General features: G+C 38.3%; 1 long non-coding RNA gene across 1 annotated transcript; it reads left to right on the top strand.

Moving 5' to 3' along the window:
- The first annotated feature begins 7,186 nt into the window (after positions 1-7,186).
- Positions 7,187-9,653, top strand: LOC125179485. The gene is made up of 3 exons (XR_007157282.1): positions 7,187-7,210; positions 8,153-8,287; positions 9,441-9,653. It is a non-coding gene; the product is annotated as an uncharacterized LOC125179485 (long non-coding RNA).
- The last annotated feature ends 12,369 nt before the right edge of the window (positions 9,654-22,022 follow it).

Below are 22,022 nucleotides of genomic sequence, written 5' to 3' on the forward strand. Positions count from 1 at the left end.
ACGCAGCTGCCACTTATCAGCCCAGTCAACCAGCCTGTCAAGATCACCTTGCAACTGTACTTTTTGCGACGTATTCTTCACCGTATTATAAATTTTTGTGTCGTCAGCATACATCGAGCAAACGCTAGACACAGCTTCTGGCAGATCGTTTATAAACGCAACGAATAGAATAGGCCCGAGAACGCTTCCTTGTGGCACGCAGCTGCGCACTGAAGCCCAGTCTGATACGGACCTATTAATACTGACACGTTGTCGCCTCCCTACTAGAAAATCTCTGATCCATTTGAGAAAATCACTGATCCATCTGATCCACTAGTGAGCCAAAGAGGGCGTCAGCCTGAAAAAGTTTAAGAACCACTGAATCAAACTAACTGCAGGTCCCCACAATTGAAGTGAAATAGAAAAAGGTTAAAAATGTAATGACTTATCATTTGAAACGTCAACTTTCTCTCTTAAGCTAACGTGACACGTCAACTGTGTCTCATCGTCAAATGTGATACGTCAACTATTTCTCTTCAAATAACATGATACGTCAACTGTCTTTCATCCCCTAACGTGATATGTCAACTGCCTCTCGTTACTTAACGTCATAAGTCAACTGTCTCCCATCACCTAACGTGATAAGTCAACTGTTTCTTGTTACCTAATGTGATACATCAACTGTCTCTCGTTACTTCATGTGGTACGTCAACTATCTCTCGTCACCTGACGTGATACGTCAACTGTTCTTTGTTACCTAACGTGAAACGTCAACTGTCTCTCGTTACCTAACTTAAAACGCCAAATGTCTCTTGTGACCTAAGATGAAACGTCAACTGTCTCTCATTACCTAACGTGATACGTCAACAGTCTCTCGTCACCTAACGTGATACCGACTGATACGTCAACTTTCTCTTCACCTAACGTGATACTGCAATTGGCTCACGTCACCTAATGTGATACGGCAATTGGTTCAAGTCATCTATCGTGATATGTCAAATTGTTCTCGTTCTTTTACGGGGTACATTAACTTGTACGTCACCTAACGTGATACGTCTAATGCTCTCGTCGCAGCACGCGATACGTTTTCTGTCTATGTGATCTAGCGAGACACGTTCGCCATCTTGGAACCTCACGCGTTCGCCGTGACCGCCATCTTCGTAGCATGTCACGTGGGCTTAAATTTACTTGGCATCAAACTAGTCAATAACTCCTTTAGCCAAACTATTTAACCACACCGCTGCTCTCTACTTCTACCTGTCCTATCAATTTAAATGTGGGTTCAAAAATTATGAGGTTATCTAACTGTAATAAAGTTTATTAAAGGAGCATCTCGATTGTTCCAATGCACAGAGGTGGGCAGTAGCGCGCTACATGTAGCGGCCGCTACAAGATCTGTAGCGGTAGCGGTAGCGGCGCTACATTTAAGCAATTGTAGCGGTAGCGCCCGCTACATATTTAAGTAGCAACACGAGGTTTTGCCGCTACAGCGCTACCGCTACATTTATAGATAAAGCCTTGAGATTTTACTTAATAGTATTAAATATTATTTAAAAACCAGCATGATACATAACGTTACATACATAATATACATAACAGTATAAAACTATACGAAAGATTTCAATGTAATAACGGTTTCAGCATTTAGTAGGCCGTAGGCTTGTCGCCGATTCTTAACATCGCAGAACATTTCACAGCATTTTGCGGGCTCGAACTCGCAACTCACTGCTACAATTCTGCTGTGCTTAACCGCCCGGCCTCATTGCCGATTCTGACCAGAAACTGACGCACAGAGCTGGGATCGAGCCCGCGTCTCTCTGCTCCAATCTTGGTAGTCCAAATTTCAATTTTAGCGTTGTAATAACTGTTCACTTGCTTGATAATGAATATTGATATATTCGAAACGTCGCACTGCAATAAAATGTCATTAGGTAACCTGCTTTTTGATCTCCAAGCTCCAGCTAGAAATTTCGTTCGGCTCATCGAAAAAAAACAATAAGAAAATCATAAATAAAAAGTACGCTCTGGTCTTCAACCAAACCTGTATAAATGAAGATGTTTGGTTAAAAATAATGCCAGTTTTATTGAGGACTTCTTTTGAGTTTAATCTCTCAAGCTTTCTGATAATGATATAAAGACAGCACCATCAAGGCATTAATCCACCGCACCTATAAAATATCACATACTTGGCAGTTATTTAATGACAGCATCTCAAAACTAAAACAAGCCTTCATCAACAACACCTACAGTGTAAATCCTCATGCCTGCGGCTCACCTGCAAAAGAGTTATGTCAATAACCACATAATACATAGTTTGATGTAGCATATCAACATATTAATATCACACTTTTCACATTTACCCAAATCGGCTGAATGCTGGGTAGAAAACAAGATGGAAGTCATCAGGCTTGAATTCAGCTTCATTGCTGTATCATAAATCAATAGATGAAATAGAAAAAAGTGCATTAAAAATTTATTAGAAAAATATGAAAGTTATGTTGTACTGATAACTGAACATAATTTTTCATACATGCTTTGAATCCTTTTTTACAAATATGTAATAAAATTAGTTCCATCATCATCATGCACAACACATACTCATCACAGTCAGACATGTTACTATTTTACAGATGCTCATAAAATGGAAAAATCTTAATATATTCCTTTCTAACATAGAACAGAACATAAGCGGGGTAATACAACAGAATTTTTGTTGCACTCATCACTGTCTCATATTGTTTTATAGGTGCTCTAGGAACGAAGAACTCTTAGTGTAATAAGACTGCATTCACACAGTCTCACACTGAGTCACACATACATACAGACTCAGCACTCTTTTGCAAAGCTATACGGAATTCTCAAGCATCTCTAGCACAAGCCGCATCCCATTCTCGTTCCAATGTACGCCATCATCCAGCAAGAACAGGTCCCATTCGAACTTCTTTGCAGCAAAATTGTTGAACATCTTGCCAGTGTTGACAACAGTGATTCTTGTTTTTGACATTATTGCTATACATACATATACAAAATCAACATATGAACAACAAATGATATATATATATATGTTTGGTTAAAAATAATGCCAGTTTTATTGAGGACTTCTTTTGAGTTTAATCTCTAAAGCTTTCTGATAACAATATAAAGACAGCACCAGCAAGNCTCTCACATACATACAGACTCAGCACTCTTTTGCGAAGCTACACGGAATTCTCAAGCATCTCTAGCACAAGCCGCATACCATTCTCATTCCAATGTACGCCATCATCCAGCAAGAACAGGTCCCATTCGAACTTCCTTGCAGCAAAATTTTAGAACATCTTGCCGGTGTTGACAACAGTGATTCTTGAATTATCCGCTGAAACAAAAAGAAAACATGCATGTTTTTTTTTACATTTTTACTATACGTACACCGATACAAGCCCAATTTGGGTATCGGTGGAAGTGTCAAGACTATGATGCGCTGGGCACCTGAATCTTGCAGGGCTGATATCACTTCCAGCATAGAATTCTTCAGTTGGTCAATGTCAATTTCTGCATATTTCTGTAATTTAAAAATTAAGGTTATTAATTAAAAATATTTCTTCAATTATTTGGCACTTGGCCTTGGCAGTCAAATTTGAAGCACTCAAAACATTATTATTAATGAAACATGCTACACATTAACTTACAACAAGAAGGTCATTGGTTCCAATTTGCAGGATAACATCCTGGTTCACTGAGGTTCCACAAAGGTTTTTTCATAGTTCATCCATGGTTTGCCCACCAATGCACGGGCCCACATCATTTTTTCTTCCATCTGTTGACAAATTTGGAATATTAGTTGATAAACTGACATATATGGTTTCATGTACAAGCTTAAGATCATTAAGATCAACCCCCGTGGGCCGTGGGGTTGGGCTGGGGAGTATCTGCAACTGCGAGTCTGCAATGCTGGTCACCAGCACTCGGGCAGTGACTTGGCAGCCATTTAAAATTTAAATAGTAACAAAAAAATTATTTATAAACTATGCACTATCAATAATTCAAAATACTTCTTTAGGATTGTTCTTATTAAATGCAAATTGTTTTGCAAGTAATCTTTAATTCCATTTGGAAATGGGTCATGGCACGATGGCAGCATGGGCTGCATGGCTGAAACTCAGTCTAACTCAAAGTCTCAAAGAAATATATATCTAAATATAAATACACAATTGATTATCTTACTAACTTAGTAAGACAGATTTAGTGACGACAGACTCCACAGTGCAAAGCCCACGCAGAATAATTGCCACAAATCCTTAGACAACAATGACTATGACCTCAATCATCATTGACAATGATTGATATATAGAGATTTAAAGAATTAATGTCATTTATGTGCCTTAATCGCAAGTTGACTAAAAATTGAAAAGCAAAGAATAGTCCACAAAAATTCATATCTTTATAGAAAACGTTTCGGAGTCCAGCTCCATCGTCAGTTCGTAGAATCTAGAATATACATAGTCACAAGTTAGTACAATTGAAAGCACAGAACACAATTAGAACCTAAATTTACAATTAATAAGGCATAAAAACCTATCTATTCACAATTTCAAGGGGATAGGAGCTCACAGCTGAATTTAAACTGGGCCTAAGCTTAAAAATGTACAATGATTCTAAGATATGCAAATCTGAGGTACCAGAGGTAGAAGCTAACACCCTAAAGTTTGTAAGTGTCGTGATTCCATGTGGGCCAAGATAATTTTCTGGATTTCATTGAAGGATTGCCATCCACTCAATTCATCATACTCCGAACCATCAGTTGCCTCTGGTAAGAACATGCAATCTGTGTCATCACTGTCAATAGTGATGATACTATAGTATCACCACTGTCAGAAAAAGGTTCGTCACATTTTGTTCTCTTAGATCCACCATAAAAACTAGATATTTCCATCATGAAAGGTCTGAAAATACAAGAAAGTGAGTTGTGAAATAAGAAATATTGTGAAATAAATTTATCAACAAATTGTTGCATGACCCGTACAATCAAAAAGGCAATAACGTACAGTAATGAGCAATTCATAAAAGTATTCACCCACTGAACGATTGATGTACGACCAGGAACACGACCAGTGGGCGCGACATTAAACTGCCTCCTAAACGCACGCTGGGTTGCAACGATAGACCAGCCACTAGAAAAGTACACAGAGACTGCGAACGCGCGCTCCTCTCTCGACCACTGCATGGTCGCAACTGAACTGAGTGGACGAAAAACTTCATAGCCCGCGCACCATATTGCGCATGGCGCCACCTTCCTAGGACTAATGGCCGCCACGTGGCGCGCAATTCAAATAAGTAAGTTCCCGCGCCGCACCCTGTAGAAACATACGTTAACCAAAAAGGAATAATTTAGTGGCACCCATCATATATTTAGAGAAATATATCATAGTTTGGGTGAATTACTTCTCATTCTATGTTGCCCAGTGCATAATTCTATCTATGAAATTTTATGCACAATTTTGTTATGACCAATGATGCATTAATTTTTTGTTCAGTAATTTTTTTTACTGAGCAAGGTAAATGTAATCAGAATTATTTTTTGTTGATTGATTCTTTTGTTAACTGGAGCCTTTGCTAACCAAGGTTCTACTGTAAATGCATTTTTAGTGGTGTCCCCTATTGCCCCATTGTGTGTAAATAGCCACCATTTTCTAGGAATGAGCTATGCAAATCTGTCAATCATGATTTTAAGCCAACACCTGTGTGCAACTTTTATGTAAGTGAAATTTTTTAATACAGCAAATAGTTTTTTTGGCTACAAACCTTAGCAGAGGAACTCTTCCATAACTTCACTTTTCACATTTTTTGGGGGGGATTTTAAGAGGCAGTAAATGTATGATTTCTTACCTTTAAACTACATAGATAGGAAAAATGTTGAACTTTATGCCCTATTTTAAGTTTTGCAATATTCCAATTAGTTTAGTTGCTGCAACATTTTTATGAAATGTCAGAAGGCTGTCCTGATTTACATCGCCTGTCCCTTATTGCCCCATTTGATGGTATGTGGGTTGTATTACAGTGACATGATAAATCTCACACTCGGCTGCAAACTGACCCATTTGTGGGTCAAGAATTTTATTGCATTAACATGAAGGGCACATTGAGAAACACACATTCATCTTTCCACTTCAACATCTCAACGTGCACTGATGCTATAACAATCAAAACATGGCCACACCAGCAGGCAGTTGGCATTTTTTGCCCCTGCACTTAACCTGTTAATGCAGGTTTAAAGTTATTAATGAATTGAAATTGTCCATCCATACCCTGATTTTCTAGTTACCAGTGCAAATGAAAAATATCGTTCAATATATTTCTAGGTGTATGGTAAAATATTTTTAGCAATATTTTGGTCCAAAAATATGGCTTTGATGTCTATGCTGTGGTGTGGAATTTTGTGTCTATTTCAAGATTCAAGTTAATATTTCTATTATATGTGCTACATTCAAACATAGCCAAGTTGTCTGCATTATATATTGGTGATGCATGCATAAAGCAATCAATTATGTCCTTAAGTAACTTGGGACAAATTATTTTTTTTGCAGATGTTATAATTAGAGTCTACATTTTAGCCTTGATTGCACTTTGTAATTTCCTGTATCCTCCCAGTGTTGTAATACTATTGATGCCAAAAATACAGATTAAACACTCTGACCTCAGTGATTTATAACTAGCAACACATTTGGTGATGGCGTCCATCACCAAAGAAGGCAGTGTGCTGCACCAACTCTCCGATGCTACAGTCAGTAGTGGCAGATGCTCTGAGCAGAGCCTTATTCAAGCCTCTCCTGGTGGCAGCAAAGTAAAGTCTGAAGGTAAGCCAGATTCCTTGTACCTCACTGATCAATCATTATTATGTAGAGGATTAACATTTTATTAACAACAGTTACAACAACAGTTAGGATTAACAACAGTTACATTTTATGTTATTTGATTGTTTACTGTATTCGTTATAAATTTCAATGCAAGATCTAATGACATTGTGTTAAAATATGCCATCTCATGAGTTTCACTCGTCCGAGTGATACCTATTAGCTTTGTCTAAAGCTCACATCACTCATTAATTTAGTGCTAATGCACATATTTTCCAGCCTTGGAAAAGGTTGATCTTCTGCCAGTCATTGCAGTTTCTACTATCTACATCAAGGAGGAACCTGAGGATGAAACTGAAGAAGTATCCATCAAAGAGGAACCATTCTTATATGGAAATGAAGTAGGTGGAGTTGATATGCAAATAAATGTTTAGAAAAATATTTGAAATTCCAGCATAAACTTCCATGAAAAAAATAAGCACAGTTTTACTTCTGTAAACAAATCTCCAAACTAGGCATCAGGACAAAAATATTAAGTAAATAGTAAGTCTAAAATATTGAGCAGTAATAATTAGGTATGATGCACCCTCATATTCACTCAATAATTGGGTAAAAATGATGACAATTTTATTTATAATTACTTGCATTAGGTTTGCTATTCTAAACCAAAACTCATCAAATTTCTCTCCATAGTTGTCTGTTGAATGATAAAAATGAAGAGTGATACCCTATTGGCAGGAACCATGCTGAACTGTCCAAATTTTTTTTCTATGCAAGCTTCATATCCATAGAATAGAATCTTTCTTCATTGCATAGAATATTCATTCTATGCAAGCTTGCTTGTCCATGAATATATGAGAATAGAGCAGAGAATTGCAAAGAATAGCACGGGAGAACATGTCAATTGATATAAGTTTTTAACTCAAGTGATGCTACATCAGTACAATACCAATAAAGAAGTGCCTAAAACATTTATTAATGCCAATTTTATAAAAAATACTATTTAAATGTGTGCATTTGCCGCTGAAATTGCCTCTTATCTTTATATATCCATTTTAATTTGAAAACTGGCAAGTGGAACACTTGCATTGTATAGCATTGATATTAGAAGACTTTAAATCCAGTAATTTTTGATGTACTGTTGAGAAATTAGGAACTTGCAGAAATTATATAAGAGTCCTATATTATTTCCTTCCTCATAAAATGCATGCGTCACTGCCAGCCACATCAACATTGTCCTCCACTTCTCCCAGAAAGTCACAAGAGTTGCATATTATATCTTTCCTTGTAATGTGCACACATCACTGCCAGCCACATTAACATTGCCCTCCACATCCCCCCAGTCTTGTTCAACTGCACATCTCAGCCCTGCACATGCACTGTCCTCTTGTGTGCTAAGCAAGATGGAGGCTCGAGTTGAGGCGCATGATGCCCACCTAAACTCCTCACGGAACATTTCTGCTCTGTTGTCTAATCAGGTATGCATAGGTAATTTAAGCTTTCTAAATTCACACTGAACAATAAATTTTTTAGAGATGCTCCCACATCTTTTTAAATCACCTTTGTTCCAGATTATTGTTGATAGTATTGTATGAAATGAACGCCTAGCAAGTGCTAGCAGAGATACTAGGTACACCTGCCATTTTTCCTGTGCATATAAACCCAGCTTGTGAAATCTAATATTTCATTTTTGGAAATAGATAGCCATAGATTTGATTTCTCTGAAGTGCGGATCAAGGATTGGATATGCAGTGTGAAGATCTTGTTTGCTGTTTTGTTGTGGCAAATATTGTTGTTATTGTATGCAAGGTAACATTTTTAACCATTTGTAGGTGTCAAGTTTGTGGATGAAGTGATAGGGGTCCCTATTAGACAGGCACCAATTATGGGACTACAGATGGTTCAGTAGGTTTGTAGTAGAGCTGTAGAGGTAGTCTTTGTCAAGTCCATACAATTTTCCTAAGAGGGCTTTTGGTATGTTATGGGGTTCTGAGGCTTGTGCTATGGTAGTTTTTTGTGGGCGGTGAAAGGGAGCATGCATGAAACGTTATGCCAAGAATTCTTAGGTTGTGTTCAACCAGAAGAAGTTGGGTTCTTGATTTTGACTTGAGCCTGGTAGCAGTACTGGGAAGCATTTGGTATTATGAGGGAGGTTGGCAATTTGCTGCCTTTAGTTCCTAGATTTAGGTGATTGAAAAAAAGTGGAGCATCATCGCCATCATCAAACTGTCATTGGCAAAAGTATAGCCCTAATGGAAATCAGTTTTCAAATTTGTAATTAATGTGCCTGAAATAACACAAAATTAATGTATCTAACTCAAAACTTGATCAAGCATTTGCATTGCAGTTTTATCCATATTTGAATTGGTAAAGCATGGACCTGCTCCTTAAGTTGAGACCTGGTAATTGTAGCTCACTTATTTGCTTTGATCACTTATTACCACTAAATAATCCTTGTATGAACCAGAACAATATGAGTGAAAATTCACCAATTTGAGAAATTTCAATCACAATTTTTAATTTCTATTGCAAGATCCGAGGCATTTTACAGAGGATCAATCTTAAAAGTCAGCAGTTTACTGTGGCTGATATTAATATTGGAGATTGTTTTACTTTGTATTTTACCATTAGTTTGGCAAAGATGGGTCAGCACCGGCATCTGGAGACAATGATGGCGATGCTTACGTCTCTGGGGTGTCCAGCTCCATGCCGCAGCATTCTTCAAGAAAAGCTTCTTGGAGTGAACCTGCTGATGAATGCAATGGAATCATGCACAAGCAGTGCCGTTCTAAATGTTCATTGATAAAGAAGTTTTGCTGCTCTGAGTGTGATTATGCTTGCACCATAAGAGGAAACTTGAGAAAACATTTTCTTCAAAAGCATTCAACAGAAAAACCTTTTCAGTGCTCTGAGTGTGGTTATGCATGCTCAGCAAGAGGAGACTTGAATTCTTCGCAAGCATTCAACAGAAAAACCTTTTCAGTGCTCTGAGTGTGATTATACATGCACCATAAAAGGTCTCTTGAAAAGTCATTTTCTTCACAAACATTCAACAGGAAAACCTTTTCAGTGCTCTGAGTGTGATTATACATGCACCATAAAAGGTCTCTTGAAAAGTCATTTTCTTCACAAACATTCAACAGGAAAACCTTTTCAGTGCTCTGAGTGTGATTATACATGCACCACAAATGGTCTCTTGAAAAGTCATTTTCTTTTCAAGCATTCAACAGAAAAAACTTGTCAGTGCTCTGAGTGTGATTATGCTTGCGCCACAAAAGGGGCCTTAAGAAGACATTATCTTTACAAGCATTCAGCAGAAAAAACTTTAAAGTGCTCTGAGTGTGATTATGCTTGCACCACAAAAGGGTCCTTGAAAAGACATTATCTTTACAAGCATTCAACAGAAAAAACTTTTCAGTGCACCGAGTGTGATTATGCTTGCCCCATAAAAGGGGCCTTGAAGGTTCATTTTCTTTTCAAACATTCAACAGAAAAACCTGTACAATGCTCTGAGTGTGATTATGCTTGCATCACAAAAGGGAACTTGAGAAGACATTTCCTACGCAGGCATTCAACAGAAAAAGACCCATCTGTGCTCCAAGTGTGATAATATGTTTGTCGAAAATGCATGTGTCTATACTCATTGATTAAGCTCTACCTGAGGATTGGGTTACGTGACTCAGGTCGCGAAGGATAAGCAAGACACATCATTCAAGATAACATATCTTACATACGGGGTGGTTATACACGAGTTACGATTCAGAGGTAAAAGCTTCTAGACCATAAGGCCGGAAAACTCGCGGAGCGCTCATCAACTACTGCGAGGGGTTTTACTAAGGCTACTAGCTCGTATAAAGCCATCGCTCCCGCCCACAACTAAGGTCTTGATCGCGTGATCTATCACGTGTCTTCCAGATGCTGACTCATGTCATCAATCTCTATCAGGTCAAGTGAATATTACGTCCCAATTACATATAATTATAATGATTATAAAGAGACGCTAGAACTAGATTGAAACCGGACACATGTTCGAACAGCATCTGCTGTCAAGAAGCCATCAGAAACTGCTTCAGTACCCAGGTGTCAGGATGTATGTGACTGTAGGAAGCTTGATACAGTAATCAATTGCAGAACATTTGACCTTATGAGACAACAGGACCAAGCTATGTAGAGTACTTAACCCAAGGCACCCACTGACACCAAGTAAGAAGGACTTAGCTGTCCAATGTCCCTCGAAGGTGGCAGTCGCTTGTTACAGCGTGGATATGAAAGAGAACGGCAAAGCCTCTTGTTGGGGTTTGAATGCTCCTTCATTGTAGCTGGAGGGGCTGGAAGCTGTCAGAGTTGTGAGTGTTAGTCATACTCTCAAGGGTAACTGCATTGCAGTTACCACCAGGTTTACTGCCTGACGGTAACTAACTTTTCCGATGGTTTTCAGACAGCAGAATGCACTCTTGTATTGTTGTACAATAAATTGACTGCACCAGTAGGTCAGTAACCTTGCGAGAATCGTGATAAATTTGATTCATTACATTTTATATCTGTTGTTGGTGTCAAAATTTGTTTTTCGTTCTTCTTCGTAGATTTTGATGAATAAGATTAGTAGATGCTAACATAGGATTAGTAGATAACATGTAGTACAATAACATTAGTAGATAACATAGGTTTTAAGATAACCTGTTAACCTGTTTAAATGAGCGGTTATCTTCTTGTTGCGCTTGCAACCAACATTTTTAGTGATTAAAAGGATTGAAAACGATTGACCTTCCTTGAAGGAAAGAGGCATGGCTAAACTGTTACAAGGCTGACCGGCGCACAGCTTGACTTTGTGTAAATTGTTCATTGTTCCTTCTGTGACACCAATTCGCTTTATAACTAGAGAATTAAATAATTGATGAGTAAATAATTGATGCATAAATGTTTAATCATGGTAATTTATATTAAAATATTTGTGCTGTGTTGTGTGAAGACCCATTTTCATTTTCTCTGCAAGGACGCAGGAGTTTCCTTCTTAAGGTTATTTGCTAAGTCCCAATTCCTGAAGGGCAAGTTGTTGGAGTAAACATATACCATTTTTTTGATATCCAATAGCTATTACTGACTATTCTGAGTTAAGTATAGCAGAGTTACTTGAATATTGCTGTAGTGCACTCTTGGTAGTGACTAATACCCAGATTGGACTGCCATGCCTAACCAAGCCACTAAAAAACCAGGCCCGGACCGATCTACCTTCTTAAACTTCGAGAAAACGTGAAATTTTGCATATAAACTAGAAAAATCTTGTATGAACAGCGCACAAGGGTGCTGGTCGACATTCTATTGAATAATTTGATCTAAAAGTGCACTTCTCTGTAACCCAAATACAGGGGTCTTAGAGCGTTTGACTGGTCTGGGGTCTGCCTGACCTGACATGAAAATTTTCAAGGTAAATTTACATGAATTCAGTAGAAATGTCTTGTGTTTTCTGGGCGTTTCAGATAATTGTCTATTGATAAGTTTGATAAAAATGCACTGTCTTGAAATCCTGCTAATGGGATGAAATTTTTGAAAATTTGTTACTCAAACTTTTAAGTTTTCCTAACATTTCAAATGATTTGCAATCCAATTTTTTCTAGATCCTGGTAGGGAGACTGGTCTGGGTCTGGGTTTTAGTACTTGGTCTGGGTCTACGTTTTAGTCAGTACCTGCACTATTAGGGCTAATCATTTTTCAAATTGATGAGTGATTGTAATGAGTAACTGAAATTTAATAGTCACCTCCCATGCATTGGGTTTTGCCCAATACATTGCAAAAATTTACTTAATTGTCCCTTACTTTAATTAATAAATGAAAATGTAAAAACACAAAAGATTATCCTAAATGGTTGTTTGAATGATTTTAGGGTGGAGGTGACCATCAATCGAACCATTTTTTTGAAACCCCTCTTGCAGCAAACAACCTCAGTCACACTAAGTGGCCAGCCTCATTATAATGTGAGCTTCTGTAACATTTTATGCTCAAACACTGACTTATCCTTTCAAAACCAACCAATTTTAGAAACATCCTTGTATTGCATTTCTTCCATTTTCCCCATAATAGATCATCAAGTAAACTGAGACTGTAGAGCAAATTTGGTTCAAGTCTGTGGTTGCCATGATACTTGCTTGATACCTGCTGCGTGTGCTGAAGCCAACTAAGCCCAGCCATTTATTTGTGTGGGCGTTGTGGGAGACCTGAGCTCCTGTTACCTGCATGGATCTTAGCCATCCCTTGTAGTGTAGAAAAAACTATTCTGGAAATTCTCCAACTATTATTTTTATGTCTCGCAACTGCCAAATGGATCTCCCTAAAAAAAAAAATTCAAAACGAACAAGTGTAACGGGACACAATTTTTGTAGATTATTTTTTTAACATTGTTTGACGTCTGATTTTACTCGAGAGATTAAATTTATGTATGACTAAGAAATGTGTGGGTATATTTTTATTTCGTGACTGTAACAAGGAATCTCTTTTGCTGTGATATTATCAGTAGTGCTCAATGCAACAGTAGTGTTGCATTGCAATCATCTGCTAAGTGCCACTCGTCGTCTGCTAGCCCCGACCGCGTTTAGACTCATTTCTATGATATGTTAATTGTAAATTATTACTTGACCTATGATTTATTTGCTTTAATGTGCAATGATTTTGTCGAACGACTTCGTTTTTATTGCGATAATCGTAGCATTTCGACGCGCATATCGCGTGGAATAACAATCCTATTATTGAACATAAGCATTCCTTCGTTAATAGTCAAATGATTTCTGTGAGGCAAGTATTCCATACAGGCATTTTCAACACCCTCAGGCCAGCCCTGGGAAGTATGCTTAACCACTTTTTGAATTACAAGATCAGACAGCTTAGCGCGCAAGATCCTAGATTTTACTTTCGGATGAATTGGTATATTTTCAACCGAATTTACTTCATGCTTTCGAACCTGACAAGACAACTTGTCGTCCGTAACCTTAGCAGGACATCAGTCTCATAATCTGAAGGTCGTGAGTTCGGTCCTCACCCGGGGCACCATGTATCAGTCTTCGAGTCAGTGAAACACGATCAGGGACACGCACATGTATTTCAGTAAGAGGTTGGCACAAGAAGAGACCGATTGACGCGCCGCGACCTCCTAAGACAACTACGTGTCGCGGTCACGTCAACGCGTAGCAAAGCGTTAGGCTTAAACCTCGGTACACCGCGTTTAGACTCATTTCTATATGTTAATTGTAAATTATTACTTGACCTATGATTTATTTGCTTTAATGTGCAATTATTTTGTCGAACGACTTCGTTTTTATTGCGATAATCGTAATGATTTACCATTGTACGTAAATAAGTGCTGTCAATCTACGATGACATCATTAGGGTGAAGACGGCTACGTCGCCATCTTGCGTGATCTTCTTAGAGGTTGATGTTCTATAAGAAGTCGAATTACTTGTAGTAATGTTGCCAAACTATTGATGAACTGGTATTGACTCACGCTCTTGTGAGGTATTTTTGATAGTAATTCTGTCATAAATAGACTATTGTCCCTTAATATGTGATCGAAGGAGTAGGATATGATCATGCTTGTTGTAATATATTATATTATCTATTTTTTGCACTTACCGTTAACAGCCCGTTTTGTGCTCCTTGTAAACGAGGTTGTTGACATTTTTTTAGCCGAGTTACCCCTTGCGGGCAAGTTGTGTGTGCTCAGTTGTACTAGGTAGGAGTGCAGGCGTTTCGACTCTTATCGAGGGAAAAAGCCAGATCTGGGCTTCCAAAACTCTTCTGTAGCTCTGGACGTATCTCGTAAAGAGATCCACTGGCGGACTAATTACGGTGTAGGTGGAGTTCTTGGATAGTTCCAGTTGCTGGTAGCGCTCTGGTACGGCTAGTTCCCGTGCCGAGCTCTTCTCGTGTTGTGGGGCTGATAACCTCTGCACTCAAGTATATTTGTCAGCGTTCTGGTACAGCTTCTGTTGTACCGTTCGCGCCTCCCGTGTCGTGGGAATTAATACCTTCCACGCTCGGGAGTAATTGGAATTTGGCAGTGTATTAGGGCTAAAATTAGGCAGTGTATTAGGGCATTTGCGGCTGGTCGTTGACATCTCGGTGCGGTTAGTTCCTGTACCATTTGCTGTCCATTTTCGTGTTTCTTGGGCGGTGTATTAGGGCTAGTACCTCTAGCCTCTGCGGCTGATTCTTGGCATCCCGGTGCGGCTAGTTCCCGTACCATTTGCTATCCATACTTGTATTCTTGGCAGTGTATTAGGGCTAATACCCCTAGTCTCTGCGGCTGGTTGTTGGCAACTCGGTGTGGCTAGTTCCTGTACCATTTGCTGTCCATTTCTGCTATTCTCACTTGTGTATTAGGGCTCATACTCTAGTTCCTCATTGCTGTTTGTACCCCTGAAGTGTCAATCCTTTTTCCGTGAACCTTTAGACTAAGACTAATAATAAATTGTGCGGCTTTGTATGAGGAATCTTGTAATTTGCCTGAAGATCAGCAGTATATAATGAAAAGTTCCTTGTGTTCATTCCTCCTCTCTCCAACGCAAGCGAATTTAGAGCCGGACCAAAGAGCGACCCTTGTGTTTAGGATCAGTACGAAAGTGGAAGAGCAAATCCAAAGCCTTTGATTGGTCAGTTAGCCAGAAGGTTTTGATAATACGCTTTTTGCTAAGTCTTGCGTACGAAAGTGTTGATAATGCCAAATTAGGGGTGTACTAACGTAACTTTTTGTCGTAAGTACAAAAAGCTACGAAGTTTTGATACTCCGGCCCCTGATAGGAAATGAAATCTTGAATCAAATTTCCAAGGGAAATTTTATCATAATTTACGGCGTTTTGAATGTAACTTCATTCATTATCAAGCAGGGAAGAGTTTTGCAACACTTGAATTTGAAATTTCGAAATGACGTCAGTACAAACAGGGTATTATGGATACAGATAGAAATCAAGCTTGAATTACGCGAACAGTTTCAACGTTCTGACAAATCCGGTAGTTTATAAATGAATAGCTGAAGACTCATGCTTGATGATGAGAGCCTCAGCTGTCGCCAGTCTTGTTGCGTCTGGGCATCTCATGTTGATACTGGTGTGGTTCTTCAATGTCGACCGATTGAGGGTCTCATTATGAGCATCTCTCATGTGGTTCTTCGCTCCTCCGATATGGAGGTTGCAGATTAGGCGGCGGCTCAAAGTCATGCTGGTCAAACCAATGTAATTTACGTTCTGGAGAAGTCTACAACCTTCTTTGTGGCAGGAATATTTGTAAATAACATTAGTTTTTTACATTCATTACGCTTACTGTCCGTGTCTGTCGGTCCATCATGATTCCCGTTTATTTCTTTTTCCACTCGAAAAAACTGATTTGTATTACCGTTTCAGCTTAAAATTTAGACTAGTTGCCGTAAATAAAGTTTTTTGGGCTATTTTGAGGAGGTTAATTTTTTTAAAATGCTTTCAAATATGACACAAATACGTGTTGATCTTCACTTTTACATTTTGTGCCTAAAGTGACGTCACTCGAGACATGCGCAGAAAGGCGAAAAACTCGCCATCGCCGTGGGTCAACCTTGTACTAGTTCAACCATGGGTTGCTTCAGCCACCACTTTGAGCAACGAAACAACGGCCAATTGAGTCCGAGGCTTTTACTCAGGCTCTCGTCTTATTGGACGTAGGTGATGCGCTGAATACGAATCAGAATAATGCGGTCCATTTCCAAAGTGTAAGTACATTCAGCTTAATAAATAATGCTAGTTTTATAAATTGACTTTCAGACCAGTGAAGTCGAGTTACTGACATCTCGAATAATTCTACGGCCGCACTCACTGGCCATAAACGGCCGGTCTCCAAGATTCAGTGAACATAGAATATCTCATAAACTAATGAACGTAGCTCGACTAAACTTTGCACGTGCATTCAATAATACCTAAAGATGATGTTCAGATCGTAGACATTTTTTTATAGTGAAATTCTGAATCAGCTTTACCATTAAAATAATCTTGCAGCTAAAATAAAAATGATATTTCGTGATACATTTACTGAGTCCATTTGATGATAATTTCTTATTTATGAACTTGATGCCTTTTCACCGCAAACTTTTTCTGACTGTAAAAAATACAGTAACCTATATTAATCATGAATTATCGACTCTATTATAAACATATGAGTAACTAAGGTAAACTCACAAGCTCGCGTTCGGTCGGAACCTTGATGCCTGATGGTTAGTGTGACTGAATTTTCTCATATCACAGCCTTTCAAAATTTTGACCAATTTTATTATTAATTACGGCTAACGCGAGTGAAGTAAAAAATGAAATTAATGTAAATCATCTATGCTGCGTACGGCCTGTAAAATATCTATTATACAGTATTATCCTACTAATGCATGGCTTACAGCAGTGGTTCCCAAGATGGGCGATATCGCCCCCCTAGGGGCGGTGGAAAGATTTTGAGGGGCGGTAAGGAAGAAGAGGGCGTTAGGGGGGCGGCAGTCCGAAGTCGAAGTCAAAAGTTCGAACGTTTGTATGACGATTTGTACACAACACTTGCAGCGCATAACTCCCAGCGATGGTTTTTCACCAAGATCTGTTTTTAGAATCTCTCCTGGGTTTACGTCTCGGACAAATTAACGGCCGGACTCACGGCCAATTTCCAAATTCAATGATCAAGGAATATCTGTCAAACTAATGAACTTAACTCGATGAAACTTGGTACACGTATTCATTAGGAACTAACGGTAATTTTTAGCTCGTGCAATTTTTTCTTATTTTGCCTTCATTTGTTTTTGCTATAGTTATATGGCAATACGGGGCGAAATTCACAGTAATCAAGGAATTTCTTCCAAACTACTGAACAGATTCGAAAGTAATTTTGAATTTACTGTCCTAACTACCGAACGGTAATGTTTAGCTCGTGAAATTTTATTCGATTATGCCTTTGCTTGCGATTTTTTTTCATTTACCTTCATTCGTGATTTAAACAGCAATACGTGCTTAAATTCGCTGTAATCAAGAAAGTTCTTCCAAAACAACTGAACAGATTTGAACGAAACTTAGTTTTTAAATACCTTACCTCAGCAACGGTGATGCTTAGCTCGCTACAATTTTTTCGTTTTGCCTTCGTTTGCGAGTTATACGGCTATACGTAAACGGCGCTTGGTTAAACCGGCCGGTAGAAAAGCCGGTTGTTCCTCCTATATCTGTATAACTCGCGAACGAAAGCAAAATAGAAAAATTGTCAGTGATGACATATGTAATATTATGATGTTGGGTTTATTTTATAGCAATTAACCATTGCATTAGCTGAATATGCTTGAACATTGAGAAAGATTTAGGGAATTCGTGTTAATGGCACCTAACCATGCGAGTCCCTACCCAGATTTTCACGGTTGAAACGGAACGTACGGTCAGCTTTACTGTTGACTAGGACATGAAACCTGGAAGAGGAGACTTTGGTGATGACATCGGTAGTGCACGATTCACGTTCTTAATCCCCAACAGTTGGCGGTCATGAAACATATGGATAATTCTATGAAAAAAAAAGTTCCAGCTAATTTTTCCAAATGTACATCATCAGGAGCAATCGATGCCGTCTGAATTTTTGAGTGTAGTCCCCCCTCAATTTCTAGTAAACCAAATAAGGATAAACTATAGCGTAAAATATATATGTTACGTATATAACAAATAACAGTTTCAAATTTTTAGCAGCAGTAGTTTAAGGGAAAATGTTCAAATTTTATGCACCACTTTCAAGGTTTCGTGGTTTTTATGACATGTATGGAGTTAAAATTCCTATGATGTCCGAAAGTTTCATCTTGTTAAAATGTTTGTGTTCATGTCCGTAAACTGACAGAAAAACGTCGTGATTAGCTTTCAGATGGCACACAAAAGAACCATACTAATGAATTATATGCGAACCCTATTACTTTGTGTTCTGTGATACAGAAGTTCGTACCTTAAAGTTCCTTCACATCGACGATGCTAATCTGTGCAAATTTATTGAACTTCATCGGAAATTCAATTTAGACATTCTCAGAAGATACCTAGCGGTAATGTATTATCAATATACGCGCATTAAATACACACTAACTTCCATTTGAATTCGTTTCTTCTACTTCATGCTCTTTTATGAGAAAAAAAAGGTTAGAAACTACAGGATTGGGTCACAGAATAAAGGTCAGTGGTTAGTCCAAACCGTCCGAATCAATTCGCCTGAAGCAAGAGCTTCTCTGAAGAATGACGGAGAAAAATTTAATAGGTGAACCAAACTTGAGAATTTAATTTCACCCTTTCAAAATAAAACGAAAAGTACACCAACTTAACAATCTCTCTTGTCTGTAGATGTCAAGGCTTAGTGTACATTTCAGTAAGACTTTTGTATGAACTAAGAGTCACCACGCGCTATTCACACTAGTATTCTAGAGCAGAACTTCGGAGTTTATTACAGTGAAATATTTTTGGACGTGCTGTTCAGGAACGATCATGTTTGTATTTTTTTCAGCGGTGGAAAAGCGTTTTTCTTCCCCCACTTCTGAGAACTGTGACTGGGAGTTTCTAAAGTGCATGCGCTTAAAACACGCTCGCATGGCGTATGGCATCACAATGTACTTCCTACCAGCACGTTTTGCTTATGTAGCTCCCCTACATCTTCTATTTGTAGAGCAATTACCTCTCCAAAATTCAATCCATAAGAGCATTTGTGCATAAACACGTGAAATAAATTAAATTAAGCTTATTTCATTATTTAACTGCTGCCATTGTTTGCTCATTGAATTCGTACCGTTTCAAATAAAGTCAAACTTTGAACTGCTTTATGAGCTAAGTCATATTCGACATAAATTTTCAAATGAGAAATTTTCTTGCCTTTGCAAGCCTTGTCTGAATTTTTTGCATCAAATTCCCTAACTGATTGTGACACAAAAATTTACATTTCTGTTATTAAAAATGAGTAACTCATCTTTCTCAGCGTCCCTCCGGTTGAAAAGTGAATGGAATATTGTTATTGCCACTGAATTTCTTCTCATCTTAAAATACTCAAATACCTATTACTGAACATCAATGATCAATTCTGGCATTAATGAGGTAATTCAAAATTAACTAAGTTGAGAGGAAAAGAAACCTTAGAAAATTTTTCATATGTTTTACGAAAATATTTCGGGGACTGGCTCTATTATCTGTTCGAAAATGTAGAGAATACTTGTACAATAAAATTGAGTTATCTTGCAGTATTTTAATGACAAACACGGCAGTTGGTTGTTACGGGTTAACGGGTGGCTTATTGCAACCGCAGTCTGGTAGTGCAAGGAACCGAGACAACTATGCTATTAGGTCGCCATACGTTGTGAGTTGGGAACTATTCGAGAGCTGGTAAGAGTACTAAGTGATGCTTCGCTGTAGCGTATATGGTGAACAGTCATATAATAATGACTTCCAAATTCAATTCAAGTTTCGACAAAACAATTAACAAACTGACTTTGAGAATAGAGGGAAATGTACTCCAATGGATCAGGAATTTCCTAGTAGGCAGAAGACAACGTGTCAGCATTAACGGAACCGTATCAGACTGGGTAACTGTGCGAAGTAGCGTACCGCAAGGAAGCGTTCTTGGACCTGTTTTGTTCGTCGCTTTTATAAACGATCTACCAGAAGTTGTGTCAAGCGTGTGCTCCATGTATGCCGATGACACAAAAGTTTATAATACAGTTAAGGATGCGTCAAATAAAATGCAACTGCAAAATGATCTTGATAGTTTAGTTGACTGGGCTGATGCGTGGCAGCTGCGTTTCAATGCTGACAAGTGTAAAGTACTTCACCTCGGCAAGAACAATGATCTAGAATTAAAATTATGATTCGTAAAGATAATCAGCAGAAATTGTGAATTGTGATCATCATGAAAAGAAATTATGAATTGTTATGAATCACGATAATCATCAATGAAACTTACTTAAGAATCGTGTTGATCATAAATAAAAATTATGCATCGTGATAGTCAGAGCTAAAAATTTTGCCATGTCTTGGGGGAATTTTTTTTCACTTTCTGCGCAGGAATCGTTCATTGAATTTAAGAGCCCATACGTATTGCTACGAGGTGCAATTCTGTTTCTATAATTTCTTAACAGATTGCAATTGTGTTGCCCTTTTTGAGTTCGTTAATTAAAGCGTCATTTCAAAATTATCGACACTCGAAAACGCATGGCTCCAGAAGGAATTATGCTTTAGGAAAGAAGGGAGGAATTCATTAGAAATGCTCCGGAAGGAATTATGTAATTAGAATTAGCGAATCGATTCCAAATCCAATTCCTTTAATGTTCTTAAGTGAAAATTATCACTCGGAATAAAAAACCTACAATGAAATATCTTTCTATCCAGTACCTTCAGCAAATTATATAACTTATGTAACTTCTCAGATTTGTCTCAAGGAATGAATGCCACATAGAGTGCCATTACTGCGTGTGCTGCTCAGTGTGTCATCACTGCTCACTCCATACCTCATTTTTAGCTCATTTTCTCATTTATGGAAAAAAAATGCGCTATTGTGCTCGTCATGTCCGTCCGTGACTTGACGTCACGGATGGACGAGAAAATGCGCTCTCTTTCATTCACTGCAGTGAGTACTGAGTTATATTTTACAGGCTGGAGTCACTGCTGCTGGGCACGAAGGCGCCGGTGGTGCAGTGGGTGAAGGTGGTTGAGCACCCTGAGCTGGCGGGCCGCAAGGACCACTACGTCTTCGAGGCACATATCACGTAACGAACATTCATCAAATATTTCAACTCCTTCAGTGTAGAATCGGAAAGCCTGCGTTTCTGCCACAGTCGATTGTGGAAAAAAAATTTGTGAAGCTTATATAATACCGAAGACATTGAAGAAAACGGCAATTTGTAATGTGATCAACAAACATCGTGCAACATTAGGCTGGGTATACCCACTATACCCATTAGGGTATAGCGGTATGTTGGTTCAGAACTATATAAGCTAAGTTACACGCAAAGAGAGTTTTATACGAGAATTAATTGAAAGATACGAGTGTTAGGAAAGTGTATTTAGGTGTAGGTATCCGTAAGTGGCATCCTGAACGTTGGAGGACAAGGCTGTAGTGAAGTGACAGTTAACTCGACTAACGAAGAAAGAAAAAGTCAATTTAGAAGTAGTTCGGATGTTTACGAAAGGCTTGATCTTATTAGAAAAATTGAAGATTTAACTAATTAT

The sequence above is a fragment of the Hyalella azteca genome, unplaced genomic scaffold, assembly GCF_000764305.2.
Source record: "Hyalella azteca isolate HAZT.00-mixed unplaced genomic scaffold, Hazt_2.0.2 contig220, whole genome shotgun sequence".
Classification (NCBI taxonomy): Eukaryota; Metazoa; Arthropoda; class Malacostraca; order Amphipoda; family Hyalellidae; genus Hyalella; species Hyalella azteca.